The sequence below is a fragment of the Carlito syrichta genome, unplaced genomic scaffold, assembly GCF_000164805.1.
Source record: "Carlito syrichta isolate Samal-C Ts95f unplaced genomic scaffold, Tarsius_syrichta-2.0.1 Scaffold314745, whole genome shotgun sequence".
In the NCBI taxonomy this organism is placed as follows: domain Eukaryota; kingdom Metazoa; phylum Chordata; class Mammalia; order Primates; family Tarsiidae; genus Carlito; species Carlito syrichta.
This window is the reverse complement of record NW_007258841.1, coordinates 283,617-308,481: the sequence shown is the minus strand read 5'-3', so window position 1 is coordinate 308,481 and position 24,865 is coordinate 283,617. Positions and strand designations below refer to the sequence as shown.

The 24,865-nt window shown below is 42.7% G+C and overlaps 1 pseudogene; it reads left to right on the top strand.

Moving 5' to 3' along the window:
- The first annotated feature begins 267 nt into the window (after positions 1 to 267).
- On the top strand, positions 268 to 14,593 carry LOC103274361 (annotated as a pseudogene).
- The last annotated feature ends 10,272 nt before the right edge of the window (positions 14,594 to 24,865 follow it).

The window sequence follows — 24,865 nt, the reverse complement described above, 5'->3', positions numbered from 1 at the left end:
GCTGCGTCCTGCTGCAGGGTGTCGGCGAGAGACGCAAGCAGCCCCAGCCGGAAGCCACCCTCCCCACCTCTCTCTTCATCCGTGCCCTCCCCTGGATTCTGTCTTGAGAAGCAGATGCAGTTCTAGAAAAGTGTTCTTGGCCTCACTGTTTCTGAGAACTGTCTCCATCAAGCCTGGTGTTTGCAAGAAACTGCTGAGCCCAGAACTATCTGCTCCCATTTATTTTCCTTGAGACCTCCCAGCGCCTTACATCTCAAGGCGTGGACCATGGCCAGCTCCTTTGGGGTGCAAACTGTCACTTCCCTGGAGCTGGAGTACCTCTACAACTTCTTTATTCAGGGTAGCAGCCCTTCGCCTCCCACATCTCAGAATCACTTCCTCTGATAACTTCTCTCTGATCACTTCAAGAAAGTGATCTGAATTTCCCCACACTCTGAACTTCAGCTTACTAAATACTGTTGTTACTATTCTTGTAATTATCTAGACCTGGGGTGGGCAAAGTAGGCCAATCCAATCCACCATCAGTTTGTGTAAATAAAGTTTTATTGGAACACAGTTATGTTCATTCGTTTACAAATTGTCTATGGCTGCTTCCACACTACAATGGCAGTGTTGTAGTAGTTGTAACAGGGAACCTGATGGCTGGCAGAGCCCCATATATTTAACATCTGACCCTTTAAAAAAAAGGTTGCTTATCACTGACCATAGTTATAAAAAATTTCTTAACTTGTCCATCCCTGTTAGTAAAATATTTTCATTTTTTCTTTTGAGGCAGAGTCTCACTCCATTGCTTAGGCTGGAGTGCAATAGCATACTCACAGTCACCACAGCCTCTATCTGCTGGACTCAAGCAATCCTTCTGTCTCAGCCTTCCAAATAGCTGGAACTACAGGTGTGCGCTACCATGCCCAGCTAATTTTTTTTATTTATTGTAGAGATGAGGTCTCATCAAGTTGCCAGGCTGGTCTTGAACCCCTGGGCTCAGGCAATCCTCTCGCCTCAGCCCCTCAAAGTTCTGGGGCTACAGGCTTAAGCCACTGTGCCCGGCCAAGTATATATTTTAATTATATTTATTTTTGATGACATGTTTAAATTATACACATGCACTACTTAGTAATACTCTTTGTCTAGTAAGAAACATAATTAATAGTAAAAATGTCAAATGGTTGAATTAACTATAGACTGTGTGTGTGTGTGTGTGTGTGTGTGTGTGTGTGTGTGTGTGTGTGTGTGTGTGTCGGAGCGCTAATATTTTCTCCCTGTGCTTAGCATCATTTGTCCAAAATGGCACTTGAACCACAGGAGGAACTTTAAAATGTTTATCAGATTAGTAAAAGCTCTCTCTGAGGTTTCAGGTCTTCTCAAACTGAGTGAGCCTCCCTCTCATGTCTTTACAAATCAGGCAGAGTGACCAGAGCCATCAGCAATCGAAGTGTGCTCAAGACCAAGATGTCGCTTCGGGTTTTCCAGAGCGTCCACTGCACTGTGAGTCCCACGAAAGCAGGGATCTGTGACTGTTGTGTTCATTGTCAGAGCCCCACCATCTAGACAGTGCCTGGAACATGGTAAGAATCTGAATAACTATGTGTTGTTAGAATGAATGAATGATTGATAGAATGAAAAAGCGTAGCTCCCATATCAGAAAATAACTTACATCTCCTCCCATCTCTAGCTCTCTTTCTGAAATACCCTCAGATCAATAGGCCGTTTGGTTTTGCACTATGGGTCTTTTTTTAAGGATGAAAGGGTAGACTTCATTGACACACACATAAGATCATGTATACGCCTTCTGCCATATTTGCCTGCTGGCCTCCCTTTCTGATCTATCCAATAGCCTGGGTGCAGGCCTCTCTTAGGACTCTCACTCACAGGGCCAGCTGTCTATTGTGCTTCTCCATACGGGAGGTTTCACAGGCACATCAGATTCAAAGGATCTGACACATGCCATCTTCCCACCCAAATGCCACCCTTCCACCTTGTCACAGAGAAAGTACCACCCAATGACCCAGCTCAAGCCAGAAACCTGGCAGTCACCCAGGATTTCCTCTCCCACATCATTGTGCAGGCACCCTTCCAGGTCAGTCTCCAAACGGCTACCACTTCTTTGGCAAAATTCTTCTTCTTCCTCTCTCATCCAAATTCTCCTGCTTCCACTTCCAAGTCCAAGCCGCCATCCTCTTCTTCTTGAATCCTTGCAACAACTGCCTCACTGGCTTCTAGGCCGCTCATCTTCTAATTGCTAACCAATCTTTTACCCCATGGAGCAAGCCCAGGGGATCCTTCCAAAATGCACATCTGAAATTAAATTGTAGGTTCCCTCTGTGTCTCTTCAGTGGCCTCAGTGTAGCCTCCAAACTCCTCAGTGTTAGGTGATAAGCCCTGCCAGGTCAGGTTTTTGCTCACTTTGCAAAGCTTGTGGACACTGAAGGTGTAGCCGATTGGGATGGAGGAAGCTGACGTTTGACACATAACCGCATCCTGCTGAGGGCCGTGCCAGAGGCTTCGTGCTTATGCCAGTGCTGGTATGTCCCCTATAAGCTGCTTGTTTATTCGTCCTAGGTCTCAGGCTTATGACAGTTCTTCTAATTTTTTGACATATTTTTTTCAGAAAATAGAATGTCAGCCATGTCTGTTCCATTGAAGGTTCAAACTCATTTCCTTTTAAACTAACACTTTTTTTGTTTTTCAGTTAGCGGAGTGCGGGCTATTTGTCCTGTGGCCATGACATTCTGGATGTTTTATCTTTAAGGTGTTTAAACCTGTGTCAGTGGATGATATCCATGAGTGAAAGTCCAGGTCCTCAAAACCAGACTGAATCCTTGAGAATTATGTCTAGTCGTAGGTGATGAAAAACCCAAAATATTGACTTAAGCAAGCTAGGAGTTCATTTTTCCTTCTTCTGAAATAAGTTCAGAGGCTGGTAGTCCAGGCCGATGTGGCAGTTTAACAATCCACAAGCCCAAGCTGCTTTTCTCTTGTTGTTCTACCTCTCTGAACTTCCTGCCTCAGACAACAAGATGGCTGTTGAGCTCCAGCACTCACGTCTGCATTCCATCCATAGGGAAGAAGAGGCAAAGGGCTTGTTGCAGCTGTCTTTTAAGGACATTAAACACAAACACCACCACTTAAGCTGTAAAGGCCAGACTTACATGACCACATTTTGTTGGAAGGAAGGCTGGGAAACGGTGTCTTTTTCCCAGGTATCCTTTGCCCAGTTGAATATGGAGAAAGAGAGGCAGAGAGAATGAGTGTGGCTACACGAACACCCATTTGCCATAGGTGTCCATCCATTCCACATGACCCAGGCCATGCTATCCCTATGCCCATTGTACAAAAGCCAATCAAGACTGAACTCAAGTTAAAGATGGTGCAATGCACACCTGGGTTGTTCTGTTTATTCATCAATTCACTTGTTCACTCATTCAACAGATATTCATGTAGTGTCTGCTCTAGACCAGACATTGGGCGACAAGACACAAGAAACAAGAACCAAATAAGAATATGGAGAAAAGATAGAATTACTTGCCAGCTTACTCTTAAGGCTATCTTAAATGAAACAATGTATCATTTAGTGAATGAGTGTCATTAAATGTATTACCTGATGAGTGAGGCTGTCCATCCCAAGAAGACAAGGACTGAATACCACCCATACAGACCAGCGGTTCCACTAAAGAGTGTTGATGGCACAAACATCCCCAAACGTGAGGCTGCAGAACTCTTCCGGGTTCTTCAGACGGGGCCTTCTAGAGCTCTTCTTACCGAATAAACTTCAGAGCGTGGCCTGCTCTGCCCCTCCCCCAATCATGTCCAAGGTCAGAATCCAGCCTGGGGCCTCAAACAGGCAGAAATATTTATGCCAAGTCCAGAATACCAAACCGAAGAGACAGAGCTGATGCCACTTGAAAGGAATCGGGGCGGAATCTCCGGAGATTAAGAAAATGACAGTGACCAAGTTGCAAAGGGGAAGGGGTGAGAAGAAATGGAGATTAAAGCAGCCGGGCCATCCGTTATTTTGATTTGTGCTTTTTATTTTTTAATTTCAAAGGGAATTAAAGGAGATGAATTAAGGCTTCATGAGACCCGGACGACTTCAAGAATAGTCATTCGTCTTCCATCTGCATTAAGACTCTCCAACCTCTCCAGGGCTGGGGTGATGGAAGGAGAAAGCCATAGGATGGGTTTCTGTCTCCCCCCACCCTGCAGCCCCCCCCATCTCCCCTCCGGCCACTTTCTCTTTCATGTCTTTGTTTGACATATAGGAAAGAATCATGAGGTGTTGAGTATCATTAACTTCCAGACACCTATGAAATCAGTAGGAAAGTGCAAACATCATGGCCCCCGACCGTCTCTGCAAATGATCTGTCCTAAAGTCCTCCCCTTTGGAGATGAAAAGAAAAAGCTTGGCAGACTGACAGTCTCAGGGAGAGAGGCCTGAATGAATGGGAGGGGGACATGCAGAATAAATGAAAATATGATTGACTTCTTACCTCAGTCCAGCTCACACATGGTTCTGAGCATTTAATAAACAGGTTGACACTCCAAGTTTCCCTCATTAGGTGAATGTGGAGACCTGGGCCATCATAAATCAGAAGGGCAGGTTATCAAAGCTTGTGATCTTTAACTGTGTCAGGGCGCCCTCCTGTCTGCTGACATCGAGGGAGCAACCTGCAAGCTGCAAAGAATTAGCCACTGCACGACGATTGAACACACATACACCCAGGAGGAGGGAGGCTGGGCCCAGCAGGGAAAGGTTTTCCAGGTACCCGGCACATGTGGCTGGTCGTTGGGCACAGCTGTTCAGGGGGTGCGTGGTACCTGGAGGATATGAGTAAGAGATGACCCTAGGATGTGTCACTGTGTTTAGTGAGGCTAGGAGCGCTGGAGGAAGAGAGTCATGGAATGTTAGAATTTCCACATCAGAAGAGGGATTGGAAACCCTCTTATCTTATGGTTTCCCAGCCTAGCTTCACATTAAAATCCAATCAGAAACTGTTAGAGAATTTCTCATAAAGTGACATCTGCCCTACCACCCCATAATTATGTCCATGAGAAATGAATGTGTTTGTCCACAAGAGACTTGTAAGCAAACATCCACAACTGCTTTATTCAAAAGAAGTTCCAAACTGGGGCCAGGTGGTGGCTCATGCCTGTAATCCCAGCACTTTGGGAGACTGAGGTGAGAGGATTGCTTGAGTCCAAGAGTAAAAATTAGCCAAGTGTGGTGGTACATATCTGTAGTCCTAGCTATTTGGGAGGTTGAGGCAGGAAGATGGCTTAAGACCAGGAGTTCGAGGCTGCACTGAGCCATGATCATGCCACTTAGCCTGGGTGACAGATTGAAACTCAACCAAAACACACACACACACACACACACACACACACACACACACACACACACACGACAAACAAACAGGCATCCAACTGGAAGCAACCCAAACATCCATCAAGAGGAGAATGGATAAAAACACTCTGATATGTCCATACAAAGGAATACTATTCAGCAATAAAAATACAAATGCACTACTAATACGTGTAACAGCATGAATAAATCACACAGAACTGATGTGAAATGATGGAAACCAGGCACAGGAGTGTACATGTTGCATGATTCCATTTCTATGAAGTTCAAAGAAAGGCAAGACTCATCCACAGCAATGAAAGTCAGCACAGTAGTAGGATAGAGAGGCATAATTTGGGACCTCAGGAATCCTTCTGGGGAGATGGAAACACTCTGTGCTGATGGTTACAGGTGTGAATCCATTTATAAAAATTCATCGTCTGTCACACTTAATATTTTCACATCTTCCTATATATGTAAATTATACCAAAGTTAAGTACTGTAAAAACTACTTTTAAAATGTAGATTTTAAAGCCTTTGCGCATGCTGCTCCCTTGGCTTGGAATACTCATCCCCCTCCCTCAATACTTAGGAAGCTGACTTCATTGAGTTATTCAGGACTTAACTATCACCTCCCCAGAGCACTCAGTCATTCACTGCTATATCATTTTGGGTTTTTGCTTGTTTTCATACTCCTAATCACACTCGAAAATTATCTTGTGTGTGAATCTGTCCATTCTCTGACTCTCTATCCACCCCAATCACTACTCGACAGTGAGTTCTTCGGCACAGGGTCCTATCAAACATGGTCACCATATGTGCTGTGTCTCCTTTCTCCTCGTGGCCCTCACTGTCCACGGCTCTCTGCCTTCTCTTGGCTTCAGGTGCCTTGTTAGAGAGCATTCGTGCATCCCTAGTCTTCTGGCTTCTGGCTGAGTCTTGACCCATGAGAAATCTTAGCAAAAGACTGAAATGAAAGAAGAGTGATGTCATAGGGATGTCATATCCTTTCCTGTGGGGTCACTTCCCGTATCCTCCTCCCCCCACCCCAGCTACCACCATTCTGTATCTGCTTCTGTAAATTTGATGATTTTAGATATCTCACATAAATGGAATCATGCTGTATTTGTCTTTCTGTGACTCAGATTTATATTTTTGAAGATTCCCCAGGTGATTCCTGAACAACATGCTCATGTATTAATGCAGAAACTGAGACTCAAAGGGAAAAGCACTTTGACGGTGGTTTGCACTCGAGGGAAATGTGACCTCCCCCGCCAGGGACATTGGGCAACATCTGGAGACACATTTTGTCACTATAACTGGGGATGGGGTGCTCCTGGCATCCAGTTGGTAGAGGTCAGGGATGCTGCTAAACATCCCACAGTGCACAGGACAGTCCTCGTGGCAAAGAATTACTCAAACCCAATGTCAGCAGTGCCGAGGCAGAGCAACCCTGCTCAGGATGAAAGTCACGGCTCTTCCAAGACGGCATCTCCACAGCCCTCTCCTTCTAGATCCACATAACACTCACCCCACTCCTTCAGATCCAGAAGTTGTAAAAGTCCCAGTGTTGCTGGCTCCTGGGCGCTGAACCCTTCCTCACACTTCCTTTACATCCTGTCCAGACCCCGGTAGTAGCCCCTTTACAAAACTCCCCAAATGATCCTAATCAGGGCCTACTATTCTGTTTCCTGGTGGAACCCTGATGAATAGAACATTTCATCCCTAGCTAATGTGCCCAGTAAATATCAATACATATTTGTTGTTAAAAGTAGTGAATGTGCCGGGCTCGGTGGCTCAGCCTGTAATCCTGCACCTCTGGGAGGCTGAGGTGAGTGGATTGCCTGAGCCCGCGGGTTCGAGACCTGCCTGGGCAGCGAGACCTCATCTCTACAATTAAAAAAAAAAAAATCAGCCGGGCATGGTAGCGCGCGCCTGTAGTTCCGGCTACTGGGAAGGCTGAGGCGGAAGGATCGCTGGAACCCAGCAGGTTGAGGCTGCGGTGGCCGGGAGCCGCCGCTGCACTCCAGTCTGGGCAACAGAGTGAGACTCCAACTCAAAAAAAAAAAAGTAGTGAATGAATAAGGCTTTCCTAAAATATTTGAGCTTAACCAAGATAAATCTTAGAACTTATATCTTTATTGCTTTATCAAAGTATAATTAATATTTTTTAAACTGTACATATTTAGTGTATGCAATTTGATGGATTTGGACATATGCATATATTCATGATGTCATCACTGCCATCCATCAAGGTAAGAAACATATCTGTCACCTCTGAAAGTTCCCTTGGGTTCCTTTGCTCTCTCTGTATGTGTGTGTGTATGTGTGTGTGTGGTAAGAACACTTAATATAAGATTCACTTTCTAAAAACAACATTTTGAGTGCATGCCATATTGTTAACTGTATGTTAGTTGTTATACGGCCGATCTCTAGAACTTAGTCACCTTGTGTAACTAAAACTATACTCATTGAACAACCACCTCCCGTATCCCCCTCTCCCCACCCCAGCAACCACCATTCTGTACCTGCTTCTGTAAGTTTGATGATTTTAGATATCTCACATAAATGGAATCATGCTGTATTTGTCCCTCTGTGACTCCAATTTATATCTTTGAAGATTCCCCAGGTGATTCCTGAACAACATGCTCACGTATTAATGCAGAAACTGAGGCTCAAAGGGAAAAGCACTTTTTCTACACCATTGTGAGAAACAGGCAGAGTCCAGAAAGCATCCATTTTTAACATTGATTGGTAATTTCACTACGTTTTCCTGCTTTTCCTTGAACTATCATCCCCATAACATTGCCAAAGCCTTTGGGCATAAAGGATACTTCAAAACCCCAGACTCCTGGACATTTAAGAAGAACATGTAATCTGTGTGATACTGATTCGTCTACATAAACACAGCTCTGAATATTCAGGGCTGGAGAGGCAGTTCCTCGAAGGCGTGAGAACAGATATTTCTGGTTTAGCCTCAGGTTTCACCATACCCAAGCTCCCAAGCTCCAAGATCTTCAAAGACTCAATTTCCTTGTCTGGAAATTTCAAGTGGTAGTGCTCACCTCCTAGGTTTGTTCAAAGGCCTCCATGATATGATGCCCTACTGAGTGTGTGGCCAAGTTCTGGCATATGTTGAGATCTCAAAGATGGGTGGCTGTGGCAAAGACACTTTCCAAGTCCAATGTTCTGCACTTGGGATTCTAGACTCTTCAATTTCCAATGTGACTGAGTCAAGACAACTCAAGTCTCAAAAGAATAAAAAAGTCAGCTTGAATTGTTGGCTAAAATATGGGCCGGATAGAAGCCACTTCCAAGCCACTGAGTCCCAGACTGTGGGTTTAAATTGCTTACATTAGGTTTAAACTTGCCAACGAACAAAATCCGCATTCCTTTGTAAGCTTAAGAGAACAAGGCTTCCTCTAGGTTATTTCAAAAGAGTGGAATTAGGATCTCATGTTTTATCTTCTCTCTTCATACCAAGATTAGAGTCTTTAATACTAGGGAACATTTAAGCTTCCCTCTCAGAAAGAATGAATTGGTTGGGGGTGGGAGAGAGAAGCGGATGACTTTTTTTGCTCCATAAAAAAGTCATTGGTTGGGGACCTGAAGATTGATGAGTCAGAGTGAATAAAAATCTTTGCTTCTAGTGTGGCTTGTCATTTAGACTCAAGAAAGTTCTGAGGAGATGGTGATAATAAGGGAATTATCCTTTTAACAGAGACTTTAAAGGCAAGGGCTGTAGTACTTCCTCATTTTGAGACTTGGGCTCCTCATGTGTAAAATGGGGACATAGCAGTACCTACCTCACAAGGCCACTGTAAGGAATGACTGATATACACAATTATAGTAGTTGTACTACCTGCAGGTTTGTGTGCCGTCTAATTTTTTTTTTTTTTTGAGTTGGAGTCTCGCTCTGTCACCCAGGCTGGAGTGCAGTGGCATGCTCACGGCAACCCAGGGTCGACCCGCTGGGCTCAGGCAATCCTTCTGCCTCAGTCTTCCAAGGAACCAGAACTACAGATGAGTGCAACCATGGCCAGGTAATTTTTTGATTTATTGTAGAGAAAAAGTCTCGCCAAGTTGCTGGGGCTGGTCTCAAACCCGCGGGCTCAGGCAATCAACTCATCTTGGCTTCCCAAAGTGCTGGAGTTACAGGCAGTGGTGTCGCTTTCTTTAGTTAACACTCTGCTATTGTGCACTGTCCCTCGGAAAAATCACTCTAATTTTTTCTTCAAATTATATAGTCGATATTACTGTAGAACATTTGAGCAGTATTTATAAGAATATTGAAGGAAAAAAAGTGACCTGAATCCCAGCATTCTAAGGGAAATGACTTTTCAAGTATGTCTTCACGCATTTTACAGTGCTTTTAAAAATTCAACCTAGTGTTAAGATCAGTTGTGAATTTGTAGATTTCCATCCCCATGAAGGCACTTTGGGTTATAAGACTTGGATAAGTTGTTTAGCCTTTCTAGGTCCTAGTACCTTAATCTACAAAGTAGTATATACATTTCCTAGGGCTGCTGTGACAAACTGCCACAAATTGGGTAGCTTAAAACGACAGAAATCTATTTTCTCTCAGTCCTGGAGACCAGAAGTCCTAAATCAAGGTGTAAGCGGGGGTGTTCCTTCTAGAGGCTCTGAGGGAGAATTGGTTTCTTGCCTCTCTCCTGGTTTCTGGTGGCTGCTGGCAATCCTTGGCATTTCTTAGCTTTTAGACACATCACGCCAGTCTCTGTCTCCATTTTCGCAAGGACTTCACCTCCATGTCTATCTTGTCTTCCTGTAAGGACATCTGTCATTGGATTTAGGGCTCACCTAGATAATCCAGGATGATCTCATCTCAAGATCCCTAACTCAATTAATTATATCTGCAAGGGCTTTTAAAAAATAAGCACACATTCACAGGTTCCAGGTGGGTATATCTTTCGGCAGGGCACCATTTGACCCACTACAAATGGACAAAAGAATAGTTGCCTCCCATAGTTACTTTGATAACCCTGTTAAGGGGTAATGTATATGTAATTTTTGGCATGACATAAATGATCAATAAATGCTGTGGGTTAATAATGTTATCTGAAGGGCATTGTTCCTTCAACTCCTTTCTGGAGAAATAAAGTAAGCTATAAATAAACAAGCACAAATAAATAATTTTGAGGTTCAGATAGGTGTCAAAAATGTGGTTTTCTTGAATGCTCTGTAGATTCTTTCTAGTATTTTAAAGTGGAGAGTTTGGATATATTTATGCTCTGATTTTTTTTTTTTTCTCCAAACTTCCTTTAGTGTCTCTCTTTACTCTGGCTTTTCTTCTACCTATCACAGCTCAGCAGGTTGGCCATATTACTCAGAAAAAAACAAAGCTTCGGAATGCATAGATTCGATAAAATCAATTAGATGAAATATATTTTATTTAGAATGAAAAGTCTACCATTCATTTCAACATGTAGCTTTTCATGCTTTTGTGGCATTGAGGTTAAGAAGAAATTCTCTACAGCTTCATTATTTTACAGGATAGAGTTGTTCTGATTTTTTCAAACCTGATAAGTGAAAATCGAGACATATGAAAGAGCAAACAAGAAAGCAACTGCTCACAAAAAAGATTTGTCCTTGACCAAAAGATGTTCCCGGTCCATTCTGATGATTTGACTTATAAAAGGTGAGTAATAACGGAGCAAGAAAAGCAGTTGAGAGACTACAGAAGTGAGTTGCATTCTGGGCTATATTACTCTCTAGCGGTAATCTCTTGGTGCCTTAGTTTTCCTTCTGTTGAATGAGGGAGGGTTGGAAGAGAAAACCACCAAGGTCCCACCGAGTCCTGACTTTCTGGAGATCATAAACTAAACATTAACATTTCTTAATTCGTCCTTCTAAAGAGTTAACTCTAGCCGGGCTCGGTGACTCGGCCTGTAATCCCAGCACTTTGGGAGGCTGAGGTGAGTGGATTGCTTGAGCCCGCGGGTTCGAGACCCGCCTGGGAAACTTGGCAAGACTTCATCTCTACAATAAAACAAAAAATTAGCTGGGCTTGGTAGCGCATGCCTGTAGTTCCGGCTACTTGGAAGACTGAGGCGGAAGGATCGCCGGAGCCCAGCAGGTCGAAGCTGTGCTGGCCGGGAACGGTCACTGCACTCCAGTCTGGGTGACAGAGTGAGACTCCAACTCAAAAAAAAAAAAAAAAAGAGTTAACTCCAATCCCTGTCCCAGTGGCCAGGGAGGCATTAGAGTTGAATTCAGCAGGTTTTCTGCAGTTGAAATTCACAATGGCGTACATTAACTTGGAAACGTCCAGGTCTTTTGATCACAGAATGGGGCATCCTGGAGTGAATGAACAAGACAGGAAACAAGCCACCCCCCACAGGAAGCTGAATATGAGTCTTGAGAGCATGTTCAGACTTGTCCCCAGGCTGTGTGTCTACTTCTGGTAGTAGGATCCTAGGTGGAGTCCAAGGGAAAAAATAGAAAGAAGAGCCTTTGTGGATAGATGGAGACTTGACCTTCCACATAAAGGAGAAATAGCTTACATGAGGACCGGATTTTATAATTCCTGGTTCCCTCCCACCAAGTCTTGTAAGAGAATTGGTGTTTGGTGAGCAGTCACCAACTCACTGCCTGTCAGCTTCTCAGGATGGGGGAGAAACCGAGGGGACAAGTGATCTCCTAGAGAGTGATGAACACAGGAAGGAATCTCCAGAAACTCGGGTGGCAGGAGAAAATGTGGGCAGGGGATGGCGATGGCTCCGTCACAGATCTAGCTGAGCAACTGGCCTGGCAGCCTGTGCCTTGTTATCCACAAGGAGCCACTGGCCTCTTCCCTTCTGGGCCTTTGCTTCAGCAAAGGCAACCTCTTCATCCCTGTCCTCATCACCCTCTTCCTCCTTATCATCATCATTTCTTATCCTCCTCTTCTTCCTTTTTCTTTCTCCTTCTTCTTCCTCCTCCTCCTCCTCTTTTTCTTCTTCTTTCTCCTCCACCTCATGGCCATCATCATGGTCACCACTGCTGCCATTTTTTCCAGGGTTTATTGTATCCATGTCTATTTCTGACAATATACTAAGTACTTTACATTCACTTTTCTCATAACCCTCACAACAATTTTAAAGAGGTGATTGTCACTTGTCTTGGTCTGTTTTCCTTCCCCGAACAGATCCTGAGATAAGGACTTGGGTGTAAGTGGTTTATTTGAGAGATGATCCCTGGAAGCATGGGGAAGGAATAAAAGACAAGGCAGAATGCAGAAATAAAGCGTGCCTCAATGAGCACTTAGTGTGGTGGGTAATTGGGGCACAGTCTTGCCTTGGACCCCCTGAAATGCTGTGAGAAGACAACTCAGAGTTGGCCCAGTGAGGAAATGTGGTGGATAAATAAGAGATATTTATTCATTACATCTCATTCCTCATTGGTTGAGGTTGCTACCGGGGGCTTCAGCTCTCTGATGCTTCCAACCTGCACCACCATGGACTGAACACACATCTACAGTCAGAGAAAGTCCTTAGGCAAAGAGACTGAATGTCAGCCTGTTGGGAACTGTCTACCTGTGCTGAGGTAGCTTTGGAGGTGAGAGGGGGCAAAGGGATATGGGGAGGCACCAGCTATGTCTATACTATGATCACTCCAACCTTAGAGATGAAAACATGGAAACTCAAAGAGTTGAAGTAACCTATTTAAATCACAGAGCTCCAAGATGACAGAGCTGGGATGTGAACCTGGATCTGTGGATTTACAGTTCCATCCATTAAGGGTGGGGATTGATTCTAAACTGTCTTCCACCTGTAGCTCACCATCTCTGGTTCTAGCTAGCAAGGTTTAGAGTTGAAGTAGAGGGATTTGCACATTCTTCTCTGTCACCTCTGTCTAATGCCTCTATGGTGAATCCCAGGAAAGGGAGAGGATGATTTTGAACATACAGCTGGTACCCCAGGCAATCATGAAGTTTCCACCTTCCATATCAACTGGCTGTGCATCCCTCCCCACACCATGCAATGAGGTTTGAGACTCTGCAACTTTGGAAAAATCACTGCAACACTCTGACCCTCAGTTTCCTCATCTACACTGTGGGAAAAATGAGGAGATGAGAGAATTAAATGAGATAATGAATAATAAAAACTTAACATAACATCTGGCATATAATAATTGCTGGGTAGCTGATGGTTTATTATTTCTCTCATGCATAATTAATTATGACAATTACCTGGGCAGCTTGTCCCCCAACTATAAACACCTTGTTTCCACAATGAAAATCAGGACATTACCTGGTATAGTCTAAAAACAAAAGGTAATCGGGAAAACAAGGCAAATTCAAACTCAATTTCCTTTGACGATCTACCACACTGGGGCAGATCCAAGCTGACCACTGTATGTGTGTCTCTATGGAGAAACAGCATGATGTCTGTAGAAGTCTATAGACACCTGGCTGGGCCCTTTGGTTGCCTGATGTCAAAGTCTGATTTGCCATGGCCCTGCTTTTGTCCTTGCCCCCATTAAAGTCTGTTCTCAAGGCAGCAGCAGCCAAAGTAGTCCTGCTAAAACATAAGTGAGGGATACTGCCCTATTACAAGCTAGGAAGGCAGAGGAGTACTTGTGACTGTCCCAGGTGAAGTGTGTTGGCCTGACTGCACACACCACAGAAACTAACAATGCTGTCATGTGCCTGGACCTTTCAGCTTCCTGCATGAAGTGCCCCTTGGACAGGTTTATTTAATTAAACTTTCTGGTTTGAACAAGATGTATCAAAGCTATATTAAATCTTCTGAGTGTTTACTGGGCCTGAATTTGAATATTGGAATAAGAGACCTAGCTGTACAGTTTAGTTGTACAGAAGCAGTGAACGTGGCTTCAAAGATACTACAGAGCTATGAGTCCAGTCTTCCCCAGACACAGCAGATAGACCTTGACTTATCCAGGCAGCTTTTTACCACTCCTGCACTGCTTTCAGCGTGCAAGATTCCAAAACTGAAAATGGATAAAAACAAAATGGTAGTAGCTACATCTGGTGTAAAAATAGCCATATTTGATTGACTGTGTAAACAATTGGAGAAGATTGGACAGCAGGTTGGCAGAGAACCTAGAGATTTAGCTACACTACCACGGAAGAAAAAGAAGATAATAGTTGAATGTCCAGCAAAGGATATAGAGAAGGGAATAGAGATCCCACATAAACCACAGGAAGACGAAGATGTGACACAGAATTATGAAGAATGGAAAAGACAAATTTTGGAAAATGTTGCCAATGCTCAAAAGACTGCAGCTGAATGATTTCAGCTTTCTAGACTGGTATGTGGTGCAAATCTATATTACATTGCCACCCCCAGGAAAATTCAAGAGCTTTGGAATTTTGTTTGAACACTTATAGCAAGGATCCTAAGACTATTGCCTTAATAGCAAAGAAGCCAACCCTGGGACTGAGTTCTGGGCAGTGGACTGGCCCCTGGTTGACCACAGTGCCTGACAGGCATAGCCTCATGTGCTCTCCTGCAAAATGGAATCTGAGTCATTTGGCTTTGTTTTGTTTTAAGTGAATGGTAGACCGATCCAGTATATATAATTCAGTATTACAGATTTGACTTAATTTTCTGTAAGTTTTTTTGTTTGATTAAATCAATATATTACACAGCCTAAGTTAATAAATGTGATTTTATAGGCAAAAAAAAAAAGCAAGGCAGGTCATAGCAAGCCTCTGTTCAATATCAAACAATGATTTGCTTTCCTGTCGGAGAAAAGCTAAGCCTTAACAATGGCCACAAAGGTCCCACATGCCACATAGTTTAAACACTTTATCGCTCCCCTTCCCCTCTGAGGACTCCCCTCTAACTCCCTCTACTCCCTCCATACTGATTCCTTCAGTGGTTCTCAGACTGCTGTGTGTGTTCAGGGCCTTTGCACAGGCTATTGTGTCCTTCTGGAATGTTCTTTCTCCATGACCATATGGCTTACTTGCTTTCCTCTTTCGGGTCTTTGTTAAATGTCACCTTCTCAATAAGGTTGCCCTCATTGGCATCATTTAAATATTTAAATTACAACAGACTCCCACCCTCCACTCCATTGCTGAAACTCAACCCTCCTTAAACTAACTCTGTATACTTACTGACCACCAATAGACTGTAGAATTTACCTATTGATTAGTTCAAACTTTATGGTCTATCTGCAAACCTCCCCCTGCCCCAAAGAGTTTATTCTACAGAACTGTTATGCTTGCTCCCGATGGAACAGTATCTCCAGATTTTGCTAAATGTCTGGGGGGCAAAAAGAGTAATTTTTTTTTGCCCTACTGGCATCTATATAGTAGAGACCAGTAATGCTAATAAATATCCGACAAAGCACAGGCCAGCCACTCAGAACAAAGAATTCTCTGGCCTACAATATCAGTAGTGCCAAGGTTGAGGAACTACAGAATAAATCTTCACAAGGACCAAGATTTTTGGTTGATTTTTTGCTTATTGCTACATCCCAGCATCTAGAACAGGACCTGACACTCAGTAGTCACTCAATAAAATGGATCAGTCCTAGAAATGGTCCTTAGAGTAAAGACTTTCAGATTCATGGAGATCGCAAAAAATGCAAAATTCTTCTTCTAATTATCAGCATAACAAACATACAGGCACTAGCCAGACAGTGAGAAAGATCCATATCCTCATTTGGAAAGGAATCGTTTTCACCGGAAAAAAAAGATGGTCCTCCAACAACCCCACCCGGAACTCGCACATTGTGTTCTAAGTTTAACACATCTTGTGCTCTCCCTGCTGAAACCTTTGGCTCCAGCCCATAATATCTTTGAATCCAGGAAACCATTATGACTGGTCGGGGTCAAAGTTTGCTCCTATTGTAACCCACTTCCTCCATCAGAGTTTTAAATTTGGAAAACGTTCTTATTGCTATTGTATGGAATGTCAGTTTTCAGATAACCTCAGAATTATTTTTATTTGTCTACCATGACCAGCCCCCATAAAAAAAGAAAAATTTTTTTTTAAATTGCAGAGCAAGAGGAGGCTTTACTAAGAACATAATGTTAATCAACAAGGAGTCAGATAAGTGTCAACTGATATTTTCAGCCTTCAATTGAATAAAAGGAAGGAGAGGTTGCTATATCCCCAGAGAGCACCCAAAATGAAATTTCAATTTTTAAAAAGACGGTTCAGATAGGCAAAAGACCAGAACTCTAGGAGAGTGGCAAGTTTAGGTGTTAGTAGACCTAACACCTAGTAGACCTTAAAACTTTAATGTTCTAATAGCCTGGGACATTTCCGGAACATACTGCCCACTTTTTACATCAGGAAGAGTCATAGTACCTATAAATATGTCCTGGCGTTATAACTAGGGCATCAGAGAAATCTCTGGGTTTAACCAGGAAAAGAAGAGGATCCAAGGGGCAGTGGGGTGATGAGGAATGCCAAATCTTAAAATTACATACTGTAATTAAGTGGCAAGAGGAAGGCTGTTTTGGTCAACACTGTGGAAAGATTAGGCACATTGCCATCTTTGGGGAGAAGGTATGCTAGAGGAAGGAGTAGCTGGATGGTCTGTGATGCACTTACAAGGCCAGACAAAAAGTTATTCCAGCCAGTTCTGCAAATATCCACAGAGTCCTTCCTCTAAAACTCAATGCTGAGTGCTGGCAGTACAGATCGGAGGTGCCATAGTGTGATGGGATGCCAGATGTATGGGCTTTGGCATGGATTTAAATTATTGCTCTGCCACTCACTTGCTATATGAGCCAGAGAAGCATACTTAACCTCACTAAGACTCAGTTTCCCCAGCTGTAAAATAGGATAGCAAATAATAATTCCTACCCACCACATGGAGTTGTTGTGAGGATGCTGTTTGACCAAGTGCCTAGCACAGGAAAAGTATTCAATAATAAATATGAGTATTATTAGAAGTAAGAGAAGCTTCTTCCCCTTACATTATTCATAATCTAGAGGGGCACACATCATCATAATTAAAAGAGCAGCTAGTGTTGCTTGTGCATTCATTATGTGCCAGGTACTATACTATATGCTTCATAAATATTATCTCATTGAATCCCTACAACAGCCTGTGACAGATGCAAATACTGCTCAACCACATGCCTGATTCTCCTTCTAAACTTAAGGCAGTTGTACTGTCCCTAGTCCCTTGCATTTGGGTTGGACCACATGACTAATTCTGGTCAATAGATTATGGGAGAAAATTTCACCTGTCACTGCCTTACTGGCACATTTAATTGCCAGCGTGTGACCCTGGCACACGTGCTCTTCCCCTTGCCACCATGACAAGTGCTATTCTTGGCGAAACCTTGGTCACCACTGAGCCCCAGGTGGCCATACTTGTCCACTAACATGCACTGTACTGGCTCTTTGCTCTTTCTCTCTCATTTTCTCACTTCTCTACCAATACTTCCTGGTGGAATCACTTTCCCCAAAACTTCTTGCACTCAAATTCCTGTCACTTTGGATGTTGATCACTATGAAAAGGAGAGAAGTTCGTGCATTGAAGATAGACCTTGCAAATCCCACCTGGAATTATCTAGAAATGAGCTAAACTCACTATTATTTTGCCTGAGTCAAAAGTTCATGCCCAAAACTGCTATACCATGCTAATAAAAGGATCATTCATTTGCACTTAAGTTAAAATATGTACATTATAGAAAGACTTTAAATAATACAAAAAATTTGCTGGTGGTGTCGAATGTAGACAACGTGGAAAGTTTCCTACCCAAGAAAAACCTCTCCTTCTCCTGGGAATTGAAAACAGCAGGGCATTAAAAACACTCTGTTGCCTGAAATAGGCTGACACCTTGGATGTAGATAAAATGGACAAACCTAAGCATCCAGAACTGAGAAGACATGCAAAACACATTCATATGTGAACAACAGGATGAGAGAAAGGAAGGAAGGGAGGAGAAACTCTGCTTCCTGTTGCCATGCACTGTATTGTCATCAGACAAGGGCAGAGGAAGAGATTCTCTGGTCAATAAGATTGGGCAAGCCTTTCTCCTTTACCTCCTTGAGCAGTTCACAATGATTTCATGAGGCAATGAATCCAGAAGTAGCCCACAACCAGTGATGAAGGTAAAACAGATAAGTGACCCTGTTTTCCCGTCTCTCAACCTAGAGATAGGATGACTCTAAAGTGTCTTCTATACCATCTCCCAGAAGTCCCTAGTGTAGGGTTGCCAGATTAAGCAAAAATATACAAAAAATATACAAAAAATACAGCAAACTAATTAGAGTTCAATTTCAGCTAAACAATGAATACGTTTTTAGTATAGGTATGTCTCATGCACTCTGTGGGACACACACTAAAAAATTATCTTTTGTTTATTTAAATTCTGATTTAACTGTCTTTTATTTTATCAGCAATTCTATATCAGAAGGATAAAGTCCCAATTGCTCAGAATGGTAACTTGCTTCTTAATGCACTTTTTCACTTTCTTATGTCCCTGTTAATACTTCCTAGAATCACTTCCCCACTAATCTACCTGACCTGAAATCCTAGTTAGCTCTGGAAAAACACAGCCTGAGATCGAGACCTGAAGCCACTAAGGGCAGAGCGTGAGAGTTTCCCCATCAAAGACGCCAGCATGTATCTGGTCAAAAGCTGAGCTCATTTGGTGGTAATTTATTGAATATGGCACCAGAAGCACAAGCAACAAAATTAAAAAATAGACACATAGGATTACATCAAACTAAAAAGCTTCTGTATAGCAAAGGAAATAATCAACAGAGTGAAAAGTCAAGCCATAAAATGGGAGAAAAGATTTTCCAAACTTATATTTGATGAGGGGTTTATATCCAAAATATATAAGGAACTCCTACAACTCAATATTGATTAATCAAACAATAACCCAATTAAAAAATGGACAAAGGACCTGAATACACATTTTGCCAAAGAAGATATATAAATGACAAACAGGTATATAAAAAGATGTTTGCATCACTAATCGCCTAAGAACTGCAAACGAAAACCAGAAGGAGATAGTACCTCACTCCTGTTAAGATGGCCATCATCCAAAAATAAAAATAACCAGAGTTGGCGAGGATGTGGAAAACTTGGAACCCTTGTGCACTGTTGGTGGGAATGTACAGTGGTACAGTGATCATGGAAAACAATATGAAAATTGCTCAAAAAAAAGAAAACTGGAACTACCATATGAGTCAACAATTCCACTTCTAAATATTTATCCAAAAAGATTGAAAATAGGATCTCAAAGAGATATTTGCACACCCATGTTCATTGCAGCATTATTCACAATAGCCAAGAGGTGGAAATTACCCAAATGTCCATTAATGGATGAATGGATAAAGAAAGTATGGTACATCTATACAATGAAATATTATTCATCCTAAAAATAAATGAAAATCCTACCATATGCTACAATACGGGTGAACGTGGAGGATATTATGTTAAGTGAAATAAGCCAGGCACAAAAGGACAAATATTTCATGATTCCTCTAATATGAGGTATCCAAAATAGTCCAACTCATGGACTCAGACAGTAGAATTGTGGATGCCAGGGACTGAGGCAAGGGGAAAATGGGGAGTTTTTGTTCAAAGGGTTTCAGTGATGCAAGATGAAGAAGTTTAGATATTTGCTATCCAACAATGCACACTCATTAACAATGCTATACTGTGCACTTTAAAATTTGTTAAGAGGATACATTTCACGTTAAGTGGTTTTTACCCATCCACCATCCCCCCCCCCCCCCCCCCCCCCCCCGCCATACACACACACACAAAGCTAAGCCCATCACCAGGTCACCAAAGTGAAAATTGATCAATCTCAACATTCCAACCAGTGTTCTTCTCTTCCTTGGAAGGTTAGAAAACGACACCCATGTCAGTCTCACCACTGGGCCTCAGGATGCAGGATATGCTGTTAAAATTCACTGGGGTCTTTTTCTTTTCTTTTCTTTTCTTGAGTTGAAGTCTCACTCTGTCACCCAGGCTGGAGTGCAGTGGCACACTCATAGCCACCTCAGCCTCAACCTGCTGGGCTCTGGCAATCCTTCTACCTCAGTCTTCCAAGTACCTGGAACTATAGGCATGAGCTACCACGCCCAGCTAATTTTTTTTTTTTTACTTATTGTAGAGATGAGGTCTCTCCAAGTTGCCCAGGCTGGTCTCGAGCCCCTGGCCTCAGGCAATCCTCTCGCCTCAGCCTCCCAAAGTGCTGGGATTACAGACTTGAGCCCCTGCGCTTGGCCAACTGGGCTCCTTTTCACTTGTGGTCCCATCTGAAACTTCTCATCTTTCAGAAATAATTCATCCCACAGGGGGAGATACCCATAGGTAGAAATTTGTGTGTGAAGGCACAAAAACCAATCCCCAGCTTCCACTCTAAATTGAGACCAAGTTGTATGATGAAAGGAAGCACTAAATTTCCACCCCAGCCTCTGTATGATGTTTCATGATGGCCAAGAGCAGAGGCTCTGGGCTACGGGATTGAGTGTGAGGCTTGGTTTGCCACTTCCTGACTGCATGACCTGAGCACATGACTTTATCTCGTTGAGCCTCGATTTCCTCATCTGTCATACAAGGACAATAAAAACTACCATACAAGATAGTTGGGGACATTCGATGACATGATGCAGACAAAGCACTTAGCACATCTGGTGACACTAATCATTGTTGGCCATGACTGTAGTTATTATCATACTATCCTGTGGTTGAATTTGTTTGACACAACTCTAAGCTGTCATAGCTTCAGCGTTCTGTTTCCAAGGCAGAAATTGGAAGCAATGTCCATATTATGTCAAAGGGTTTAAAATGACTTTTGTCAGTTTAATACTGATTTGCATAGGGCAGTTTTCATGAGCAGACCCCAAGTACAAAAGAGTAAAAGGGATCACTTTCTAATAGTTCATCCAATGGTACGCACTGAGCCTGTAGTTCCTCAAAGGATGACTTTTAAGACAGAGCATGAGATCCTCACTTTCCTATAATCCCCAGCCCAGACCAGTGAGCACAAGCACTTGGTCATCCACTGTGAACACCTGAGTTTGGGACTTCTGACCCAATACCGTTGTATTTTTTTTCAGCATTTTTAAAAATGCATGTTTTCCCCCAAATCCTTGAATAATACACCTGGATGACAGTTCATGGTTTTATGTATCCCTGGTACTCTCTATACACCCACCGGAAGTCTATGTACCTCAGTTTGAAGGCATAGCTAGAGGCAATTTTCTGTGTGCACAACCAGCCCCATAAGGAATACAAAGCATTTGTCCCTCTAGTGAATTTAAAGGAACCTGATTTTCAACAGCAGAGAAGAATTCAAGGGACTCTCTTTTCCCAGTTCTCTGTGAGAATGAGTTTCAAACTTGTAAAGTTAATCCTTGTGTAAACACTCTCAAATGGGGTGGATGTTTTTGTTTTCAACCCATCCTAAAAATGCATCAACTCTTTACTATCAGGGTACTCCTAAATGGTGACAAAGTAAGGCTTTCAACTCCTAATGGCTTTTTATTTTTAATGTCCTTTTTTCTATTCTTTTCTTTTTTTCTTTTTTTTACCCCAAACACATCTTTTTTGGCAAAGACTTTTTATTATTTTTTATTTTCTTGATTCATAGGTCGTTAATGAAAGCAAAATTCAACCTTACATTGGTCTTGTATGAATTAGGGACCGTGTAAACAGTACTTAACAGTTCTAATTGAAGGTCAGTAAATCCCCAAGAGATTAAATGAATCCTGCAGGGAGTCGTGTAAATCTCCCTCTCTTTTATAGCAGAACAGCCAAGCCCCCAGCCTGCCTTGTGCAAGGCTTAATAAACATGGTATGCATCTAATCAAAACCATTTTGCACCCAAAAGGGTTAGGGGTGTAAATCACAATTACTCTTGGCACTAAACCCTTGGCCCAGAGAGGCCCAAGGTTGCCAAATACCATCAGGAGCTGACTTCTAGGACTTAGTTAGCTGTCTGGCATGGGTTTCCAGGTCGAAGTGTCCAGCCTGCTTCTCAGTAGGAGAATCCAGATGGGGGTATAAAACCTGAAAAGGATGCCAATCTCAAATGACCCTCTTGCTCTTTCCAGTTTCTTTACTTCTTGCTATATCTGGCTTGATCAAAAAGAAATTATAAATTCATAGGTGTCAATGCCTAGACCTGTCCTTGAAGTGCCATGAATTCATCCATGTCTAGACCTGTGCCATTTTCGAAGAAGATGGTGTAAGTCCCAAGTACCTAGATGAAAGAGACCCAAAGTGAAGAGTAAAATTTAACTCAGAAAGGTCAAGAAGCATTCCTGAGCCTTTGTACTTGCCTCTGAATACCAAAATGAGGACAATGTTATTCTCCAACATAGCCTTACATAACAATGATGAACAAGAAAAGGACACAATGCATGAAAGCCTAAAAACAAAAGATAGTCTGTGATCTTGGGGACCAGAGGACTCAGAGCCAGAGAAACTTTTCAAGATTTTCTCTAAAATTCAGAGTGAGAACATCCTAGAAATGGCACGTCTATGAAATCTGACTCTTGGATCATCCGGAAAGTAGACATTATTATCTTCATTTCACACATAGGTAAACTGAGGTTCAAAGAACAGAAATCACTTCTTCGAGTCACCCAGTTGGTTGAATGAGGAATCTGGGGTTCAAAGCCAGGTCTACCCCAACTCCAGAGACTATTCCTTATCCCTCTTACCTGCTTCATCTTAGAAGAACAGGACAAGGAACATACTCAGCCCATCTCCAGAAAGACTAACCGAAAGAGAAATGATCTACAAGCTGCTACAGACTAGCTCTTCATAAGCAGAGGATGAAGCTAAGAGAGAAAGCTCTGGGATAAGCCTATGTAGCACAGAGATATCAACTAGTCAACTATCCTGATTGGTAATAGCTCAAGGGCTATTACCAATCAAGATGGCCCTTGGAATAATGCCTATTTGCCATCCCAGATGTAGCCATCAACTGGATGTTCATTTCCAATTTGGCAAGTCATTGCCCCTATCATGGCCCCTGTGGCCATGCTAAATAGGAGTTTTCAGTCTACTCCCTTCTTGAAAGTTGCTTACGGTGTTCTTGGATGACCCTGAATTTCCTTGGAAGTAACTTTCCATGATTCAAGGCCATGTCTTCTCTCCATCACAGAATTGTCCAGAACGGTCTTGGAGCTCACTGGCAATGGCTTCTACCCTCAAAATTTCAGAGCCCACTATCATGTATGGCCACATCTTTCTTTTCATTCTTTTTCTTTTCTTCCTCCTTTAGTACTTTAGGAACATCAAGCCTTTGAGTCTTTTATTGCTGCATGAATTAATCACTCTGGATCACAAGCATGAAGCATTCTCAAGTCACCTTAGGCAAAGAGACTGTATTGTAAAGTGAATGGAAACTTTAGGTTTACCAACAGAAACCTAACAGAACCCTGATTTTATTCAAGAGTCCACTTCATTCCCATCTCCAGAGGTGAGAGCTGCTTAGTCTAAGTAAATAAGCATCTTTCATTAGTCCAGGTAGAACATATTATTATTATTATTATTATTATTTTGAGTTGGAGTCTCACTCTGTCACCCAGACTGGAGTGCAGTGGCCGCTCAACAGCCTCAACCTGCTGGGTTCCGGCGATCCTTCCGCCTCAGCCTTCCAAGTGGCCGGAATTACAGGCATGTGCTACCACGCCCGGCTGATTTTTTGATTTATTGTAGAGATGAGGTCTTGCTGCCCAGGCGGGTCTCGAACCCGTGGGCTCAGGCAATCCACTCACCTCAGCCTCCCAAAGACACGGGATTACAGGCTGAGCCACCGAGCCTGGCTAGAACATATTATTTAAACTGGTCCAGTCTAACTGGTGAGAAGAACCTTTTTTGTCTGCGAGTGTAGAAAGTTTCTTCTCTCTCAACCTGTACTTCCAGGGTTAACCAAGGAAACCCATTGCATTACAGCTATTTGGTTTCCATGTTGAGACCATGTGTAGAACCAGCTAGCCAGAGAATGAAGCCAGAAATGCAGATGATGGAGTAAAGAATGACCCTGAGTTACTGTGTCATTGGAGACATCACTGAGCTGCTCACCAGTCCATGCCTGGAGTCCAAAATACCTCTGGACTCCTATGACATGACTTCACAGCTTTAATCATTGCGTAGGTTTGAGTGGGAGTTTTCTGTTACTCCTAGTCAAAAGTATTAATACTTAGAGTCAAAAGTGAGAACTGAAAGAGATTTCAAAGTTCAAGAACTGATCACTCTCTCTGCCTCTTTCTCCCTCAAAATGTGCCAGTACCCATTTAAATTTAGTCTGCAATGGGCCACTTTCACTGTCAGTCACTCCATCAGTCCCTAATCAACCTATGTTTGGATCACCAGTGATCAGATGTCCATCTGCGGCAGAAATTACCAGTTATCCTTCAGATCCTATCTGCCCTTCTTTCTTTCATAACAGAAGCCATAAATTTTAACTTGGTGCATACCACCTAAGATTAAATGCAGATTAAAAACTGCATTTTATCACCTTCCTTTGGATCCAAGTCATGGTTGTATGACTGGGTTCTGGTCAGTGAAAGGTCAAAAGAAGTGATGGATCATATCCTAAAAGGGAAGCACTTACCT